Raw genomic sequence first — 9123 nt, forward strand, 5'->3', positions numbered from 1 at the left:
AGCTCAAGTATCCAAACATTAATGTTCCTTCATAGCAAACCTCCATGATGTACTGTATGGGCCTGGCCCACTCCAAATGAATGCATTGTTCTGGTAGGTCCTCCTATTACAGACTTTAGCTACTTGTGGAGGACATTGCACTGACTTTTCCTCAGATTGCATATTATCTGGCCATCTGAAGTCTCGGGAATACAATCAAGAGGATCTGACACTTTTTTAAGGTAACAAAAAATAGTCTTTAATTGACTGAACATAAAAATAAGCCAACATGACTAAAACATATCTTGAAAATATGGGGACTCTGATATCCAGCGACAGTCCGTTCACGAACGAGAAGCAATTCTGCACCCCTAAAACCAACATAGAGGAAAGGGATGGTCAAATTGCTGTGCTGCTTCCAAACCACCTCTGGCATGCCAGGGTCTTTATGCAGGTCCTCGATGCCAGTTCTTGCCTGCGGCCACAAAATATCCACTGGCCACAAGTGAAGGTGAGTGGAGGACGTGAAGGTGGATTTCTACCAGCTTCAACCGCAAGCAGTACCACTCCTGAAAAATGAGAGCAAATAATCATTGACACGTCATCATGACAGTCAATTCTCAGTGCAGGCTATCTAGAGTGTCTTTCCTTTTTAACCATTTCAAGAGTTCAAGGAAACATTCTTGGAGCATCTACTGTGTTTGGAAAGGCCCAAGGTCCCCCCCTCCCCCAGGCACACTAATGCTTACTTGAAGTGGATCCCCATCCTGATTTCATGATGTGCTTGAAAAGCTTGCCTCTATGGTCTACGTGGCTCATGAAGGAGTGTTCTTGGGATCACACCAAAACAAGGTGCTTGTTCGGGGAGCAATGGACAGGAGAGAGGGGCCAAGGAATGCTGGCATGGGAACAGCTAAATGAATGATTTTGGCTGCTCTGTGGTAAGCGGCTGCTTTTTAAAAGTCAGCAGCTACCGTTTTTGTAGCTGATGACTGTTATTTTTTGATAGGTGGAGTGTAAATCCGCTTTAAATGTACTGGACAGCATTTCTGACAAACGCGGCTTAAGATATGGTGTGGCCCTAGGGTCAATGTGTGTTTAGAATACTTCCAAAATGCACATACAAAAACACTACATCCAAATGCATGTTCCATTTCTATAGCATGTTAAACAGAAGAATAACGCACTTACATAATGTTAACATGCGCAAGTAAAAGTAGACAAAATCCACATCCTTTTATTCTGGCTTCACATACATGCATTGTGGTCTAACACCGCACTCCTGGGCAAATCACATGCAATTTGTGTGCGTTGCAATTAGAGACAAACATTTTGCACACCTCAAATTGCACCGCATCCGGGCCAAAAATGTGCAGGACCCTTTTTCAGGGTATGCACATGGGTGTGAATATGCGATCCAATTTGGCAAATCGCAATACGCTTTGTGTACCAATTTTGGTGTGTTGTTAACTTCACCTAGAAAGCCGCAGCAGGTGGCATGAAGGGGTTGCGGTTGTGATGCGGTGCAGCGCTTGCACAGAAAACACTGCAAATTTCACATCGCATCTATGTGACACCAGAATGTGCCAATATGTGGCTTGACAAAGCACAGTGGTCAGTGCAGATTATTTTCAATCCATGTTTTTTGACACTTTTCATTCACTGGTTTAACTCAGGTGATCGTTAATCACAATTATCTCCGGAGATCACATGCAGCCCCTCAACCATCTACACATATCTCTGGAAATCTATACAGATCTCCTTGAAAAAATGTCTCCTCTCTTCTTCGGAAAACAATTGTCCTCCACCTCATAAACAGGGGGACAGAGAAGACTTCTCCTTGATAAGTAAAATCAGATTAATTATCTGTGCTTAATAAACATACACCAATACTGCAAATGCATTGTATTGTCCAAGGCATTGCACACTAACGCATTGCACACTAGAAATGTCAAATGCGTTAGTGTGTACAGTGCATGACTGTAAAATGCTTTAGTGCACACTGCAGTGTACAATGCATTGCACACTGTAATACACTGTACAATGTAATACCGTGTACACCAACACATTGTAGACTGTAATGCAGGCCATAGATGGGTCGAAAATCGGCCGATTTTTCGGCCGAAAATAAAATCGGCCGATTTTCGGATCATTAGTGGGCTATTTGTTCGGCCGTTTTTCGGTATTTTGGCAGATTTTTTTTATCGGTAAAGTTGGAAAAAAAATCGGCCGATTTTGCCGATCGGCCGATTTTCGCGGCAATAATGGGCAAATCGGCCGATTTTTTACCGATAAAAAATCTGCGCATGAGCAGTGACCTGCAAGAGGAAGACAAAAAGAAGAAGAGGATGAAGAAGAGGATGAAGAAGAAGAGGATGATGATGATGAAGAAGAAGAGGAGGAAGAAGAAGAAGAAGAGGATGATGATGATGATAATGAAGAAGAGGATGATGAAGAAGAAGAGGATGAGGAAGAAGAAGATGATGATGATGAAGAAGAGGATGATGAAGAAGAAGAAGAGGAGGATGATGATGATGATGAAGAAGAGGATGATGATGAAGAAGAAGAGGATGATGATGAAGAAGAAGAGGATGATGATGAAGAAGAAGAATGAAAAATAAGAGGAATTCCAGCCCGGCAAAAAGTGTCCCTGCAGAGAGCTCTGCTATTTCTTTGACAGTTCTTTGACAGTTCCTTGACATTTACAGCGGTTGCAAGATTGTATCTATTTGTTTCCGAATAAAAACATCTGTATCCTAAATGGATACAAATAGATACATTGTTGCAACCTCTGTAAATGTCAAGGAACTGTCAAAGAACTGTCAAAGAAATAGCAGAGCTCTCTGCAGGGACACTTTTTGCCGGCTGTAGACGGGATGAAAATCGCCGATTTTTTTTACCATTGCTGGTAACGTCGACCGCTTGAACGACCGATTTTTCGTTTTTTTTAAAGAAAAATCGGCCTTTTTTCTCCCCGTCTATGGCCTGCATAATGCACTGTACACTGTCATGCAGGATAGAGCTACGCATTACACACTGTGATACGCTGTCCACTGTTATGCAGAATCCAGCAACGCATTGCACACTGTAATACCATGTACACCAACACATTGTAGAATGTAATGCATTATACGCAGTATACATGTCCAGATATTCAAAGATTAGCCATGAAGGCCTAGCTGGTTACCTATTTGGCGACCGCAGATAGCCGAATAATGCTACACTGCATCCAGGCAGCTCTGGGAGGGCGTCATATGACATCCTGGCAGAACGCGCTCTCCGTGATTGCTGTGTCCTAAGGACACAGCTGATCACGTGATGTGGTAAAAGGCCAATCACAGCGGCTTTTTACCATGTGATCAGCCATGTCCAATGACACGCTGATCACCGGGAAATGCATTTGCCGGGTCTTGGCTGCACTTTCATCACGCTGTCAGAATGTGTGGAAAGTACTGCCGAGAACCAGCAGTTATCAGAGCAGGGGTCAGCACCGATGATCAGTGCCCACCAGTGCCACCCAACAGCTCTGCCCACCTGTGGCCAGCAGTGCCACCCACCAGTGCTGCCTCATCAACGCACATCAGTGTTGTTAAATTACCAGTTTACCAAATGTTATAATATAAACAGACTTTTATTCATTATGAGCTATTTTGTTGTTTATCGAGCAAAAAGTAAAAAACACACAGCAGCAAGTCAATACCACCCAAAGAAAGCTCTATTTGTCTGCAAAAACTGATATAAATTTAAGATGGTTACAATGTGGCATGACCGCACAATTGTCATTCAAAGGGTAACAGTGCAGAAAGATGAAAATTGGCCAGGACAGGAAGGGGGTAGGAGTACCCAGTAGGCAAGTGGTTAATATCATTGACCCATCAATACCCAGGAGCTAATGTACAGATAAGTAGCATGTGCAGCAAGTGAGATTCTGCTAGGCCCCACCCAAAAAAATTGCAATTACCTGTCCCTCACATGTTATAAACATATTTGCAATGGCCACACTTACTTTACATATAAAGATCATCTCCTCAGTTGAGAACTGTGCTCTCGTCATGTCCAAATGCCAACCAAACTTACAAAATATTTCCAACTCCAGAAACCTCCAACCACTGTCATCCACTTACACTCCCCACAACCACTTCAGGGTGCGCACGCACGTGATGACAGACTTCCAGGATGATAGCCATTCATACGCCATGGGGACACCTGTTTGGCGCTTGTTTGCAATCACACATTTTTTGTACGCAATCGCGCATTTTTTATGCGCGATTATGATAGCTTTCGCGAATATGTGTTTCTTATTGATTTGTTTTTTTAACCTTGGCTAATATTTGTTGCCAAAGGCCAAAAATCAACAAAGTGTGGACTATTTTATTACTGTAAATCGAATTGTAGAAAACCTGTAGCTGGCTGCACAGTGAATGTGACATTCATTAGTACATAATATTGTGGTGCAAGCGGGTTTTTTATTTTTATTTTTTTGGTTTTGAAAAAGCCAGTTTGCACACACTTGCATATTCACGCTCTTACAAGCTACATTTGAGCAGATTATATTAAGTATACAAAGTAACTATTAAGGTTGTTCATATATTGAACATAAAATAAACACAAAACATCGGTCAAACATTTATTGATTAAATATATCTTCATTTATTTGGTCAGCAGGAACAAGTAGGTACAGTCAATATCTTGGTGAGTCACAAAAATAGGATTGATGTGGCAAAAATAAAACACTCCTGCTCATAAGAGCTTACAATCTAAAGATACTTCTAGTGAACTGTGTGTGCTCAGGTTATAGCAGGAAACAAAGGGGAAGATGAATCAAGTAACATTTTCGTGCATATAAGATTTACTTACACAATCACTTAGTATAAAGATCCATTCACAAAAAAGGTCTACAGATCAAAATATCAAGAAAACAAAGCATGTGAAAAAAAAACCCTCCCACCTCTACAAATCCCCTACACATACATTTGTCAGCAGGTTTGTCAGAAAAATGCATTGGAGTCTAAATAAGCAAGCAAAATTAAAACAAGAGCAGATTTTAAACAAAACGATTGACATGTGTGAGGCTTTCAATGCAAAGAGAAAAAACACAATCATTGTGCAATAACACACAAACACACTTTACAGGGCCAAAAATATGCAAACATTTCCAGCCCACTTCCAAACACAGCCTGAGTGGTGTCTGGGGCAATTCAGCACAAAATCTCTTCTTCCCCCAAACCACACCATGCAAGGACTAAGGCTGGCCATACATTATACAATTATCTGCAGATTTTTGGTTTAGATTTACCAAAAACCATATAATAGGAGGACAAACCTAAACAACACTTTCAGCTGTATCCAATTAGGCAGGCCCTTGCACTACATAGTTGAAGGTAAATCTAAAGGAAATTGGGCAGAAAATCTGCAGATAATTGTATAATGTATGGCCAGCCTTAGTCACAAACCACCCGGCCTAGTAACAGGCCAAATCACTCACTACTGCACGTCTTTATATAAGCTAGGTTGTATTTGGAGCACGCCAAACAAGGCCCCACACCCAATTAAGCCACACCCACCACTGACCTTAATTTGGTCAGTGAAAGTGTTTTCACCTGATGAATCCGCTTCCTACCTGCATTAACCCTTGGTATACAGGCCCCACAAATCAGAAAGATATATACACTGAAATGTACATGTGCAGCATACAACAGAACATTGAGCAGGGATGTGAAAGGGAACCCCAATTGGAACCGTTATTGCTACTATGGTCACAATTCCCTCCAGATTCTCGCATGAGTTAAGACAGTCACATGACCACATCTTGTATGCAATACTGAAAATGACAAATCGATTTGACTAGTATGGTGAATTTCCCATCAATTGGTAAAACACTCCAGAAATCAAACATCACCAAACATTACACTCTGGGCAAAGCTGATTTACAAATCCTGCAACTTACAATAAAGTTGACCATTTCAATGCAATTTTCAAGACATCTGACACAGATCTCTATGCAAATTGCCACTAAAGTAGTACATGTACTACTTAAGAAATCAGTGTTTGAAATGCACCCATGTGGTCGCTCTAGCAGACAATAGGGTGCGACTTTGCAGACGATTTACAACTTGCATGTTGTGCAAATCACATGCCAAGTCCCACTCAATGTGCACGCTATTGGAGCGTTCATATTGTTGTGGTTCAAACTTGGTCGGAGCCGCAAGTAATAATAGAGTAATGAATACACTACTTTTCATGCAATTTACTGAGAGATCGGTGTCGAATGTCTTGCAAATTGCACTTGAAATCACCATGTACCCCGACTTTGAAATCATGCAACTTCTATGCAAGTCACATGATGTGACTGTGGTGTCAATAACACCACTTACAAATCTGCTTTAATGTGACCGGGTGGCCCCCAGTAACATTGTTTGCGATTGCCATGCAATTGGCATGACAGGCGACTTGCAAATCGCAGACCAAGTCGCACCCTATTGGCCACTGTAGGCTCTGTTCACATCCAATTGGATTGTGAACTCGTGCAACTTCACTGTAAGTTGGGCAATTGCCGCATCGGATTAGATGTGACAGTGGTGTTGGCCCCCAGTAACATTGTGTGCAATTTGCCATGCAAAGAGCAAGCTGCTGGCCATGCCAATCACATGACAAGTCACATCCAGGGTGTGCAATTTCAGGTTCGATTTGTGCATTGACATCGTACCTGATATTGGATATAATGAATGTGAGTTTATTAACATACGCCATTTGTTGCAGCGAGAGTTCAAAGGTATTTGAGAATTGTGGCCATTTATTAGCAATTTAACATCTAGACTCAAATAGAAATCGCAATGCTACACACAATTGAAAACACAACTAGTTAGTAATTCTCTAGAAAACACAGTAAAATTGGCAACTTAAAGAGTAATTTTCAATTGCATATAGTGTGAACGAAGCAGGAAAATCAACAAAGGAAATAAATCTTTGAAGGCGTGCGGTACCTGCCTGCTGGGATAAGGGTCTGCTATGCATTTGGGGGGAAAATGCACGCCAGGATTTGTGACAAGTTTGATGTGTGGATTCACCAACCAAGTCTTTTCTCTCTCGCTCACTCTTCTTCGTCTCACTCTTCTCTCTCTCTGTCAGCTCTTTGCTTGCCAAATCCTTCACAAAAGTGGGTGGAGTGTAAACCATCATTATCAAATCTATTAGTGGTCCAGGCCCTTATCTTATCCCATTGTATGACATTCACATAAGGTGCAGCTTTGAAGGTGTTTCAACAGACAAGGCCTCATTCTAATTCACATTTTAGGGATCATTTAGACAGAAAGCAAAGATGTTGCCAGAACATCTATTTGAAGACAGCCACACACGGAGATCATGCTACTACCTCGCCGGGGTTGGGATTCAAACCGACAACCCTAGCGTTATGAGGCAGTAGTGCTAACCACTAACCCACGGAGCTACATTGCTAACCCTGCCTGTATTTCTGTGTTGTGAATCAATCCTAGGTCTGATAAGCCCCCCGCCCGCAGACCCCCACAACCACCGGCCAGGGTTGTGGGGAAGAGGCCCTTGTCCTCATCAACATGGGGACAAGGTGCTTTGGGGGGGGAGCCCCCCCTGCCTCAAAGCACCCCCCCCATGTTGAGGGCATGTGGCCTGGTATGGTTCAGGAGGGGGGGGCGCTCGCTCGTCCCCCCCCCTTTCCTGATCTGCCGGGCTGCATGCTCGGATAAAGGTCTGGTATGGATATTGAGGGGGACCCACGCTGTTTTTTTAAAAAATTTCAGCGTGGAGTTCCCCCTTAATATCCATACCAGACCTGAAGGGCTTGGTAAGGATGAGAGGGGGGACCCACGCTGTTTTTTTTTTTTGTTTTTTTTTATTGCGGACCTTTATTTTTACATTCAGCTGTCAAAATAAATATTATCTAGACCTTCAAAATCAGTAAAATCATTACAGAAATAATTATAAAGGATAAGAAACAAAAATAGAATCACTAGAACTAAGGAAATCTAATTAGATTACATGAAGATATGCCGAGTGCTGTTTATTAAACACAGTAGTCACGACCGAGTGCCGGCTGTCAGAGGAATCCACAGTAAGATTCACTATTAGTCAGTGGCTAAAAAACAAACGCCCATGGCAGAGGTCTAAAATGTGTTCTGCACATGCTCAGTTCTATCTGCCAAAGACACTGCACGGGCGTCTAGATTTTTACTGTGTCGATTTCCTTGAAAAAAACGATTTTTAACACATTCTTAATTTTTTTGGAAATAGCAGATATTGTTTAAAGTGAAGTCCTGATATTTGGCAAAGCAAATTTCTAAGTGAACATGTCTCTGCAGTGATTTTTCATGGTGTTAGACGTGCTTCTTAGCAAGTCTGCTTTGTGAGTCTGATTCCGGGCGTGTGTCTTTTTGTGAATTAGATTGGGCATCTGCTTATGGGCTCTGGTCAATAGTGAATTAGGTTGCAGGGTAAAAAATAGACGGTCGCCCATGAAAATTGGGCTTAAGCCCATGAATATGCGCCCACGCCCAATAGTGAATCAAGGCCCATGGGTCTGTTAGATCTGCTGTTCACTGGTCTCCCACCCCTCTGCATGGCAACATCTACCAAGCCGGTTCCAGGCCCACAGGTGGGATAACAGAACCTGCGAAATGCTGTTGGGGGTTGTGACCCAAAGGAGAAAGAACTCCTTATATCAGTGGTCATTGTAGTGTTCCCTTACATTTGTGACTGATGGGAGAAGGACCCCCTTATGTCAGGGGTCAGTGTAGAGGTCCATTACATTGGTGACCAATGGGAGAAGGACCCCCTTATATCAGGGGTCAGTATAGCGGTCCCTTACATTGGTGACCGATGGGAGAAGGACCCCTTATACCAGTGGTCAGTGTAGCGGTCCCTTACATTGGTGACCGATGGGAGAAGGACCCCCTTATATCAGTGGTCAGTGTAGCGGTCCCTTACATTGGTGATTGATGGGAGAAGGACCCCCTTATATCAGTGGTCAGTGGGGGAAGGAAGTTCTTACATGGTCATCAGTGGGAAGACTGCCCCCCTTACAGATCATTGATGTCAGTTGTTACTGAGAGACAAAAATTGTTCATAGCTCAAGGAACCCCTAGAACCCTTTGGAGGGACACCTAGAACCCT

The sequence above is a fragment of the Staurois parvus genome, unplaced genomic scaffold, assembly GCF_062004578.1.
Source record: "Staurois parvus isolate SC_StPar_1 unplaced genomic scaffold, SC_StPar_1.0 ptg000380l, whole genome shotgun sequence".
NCBI lineage: Eukaryota > Metazoa > Chordata > Amphibia > Anura > Ranidae > Staurois > Staurois parvus.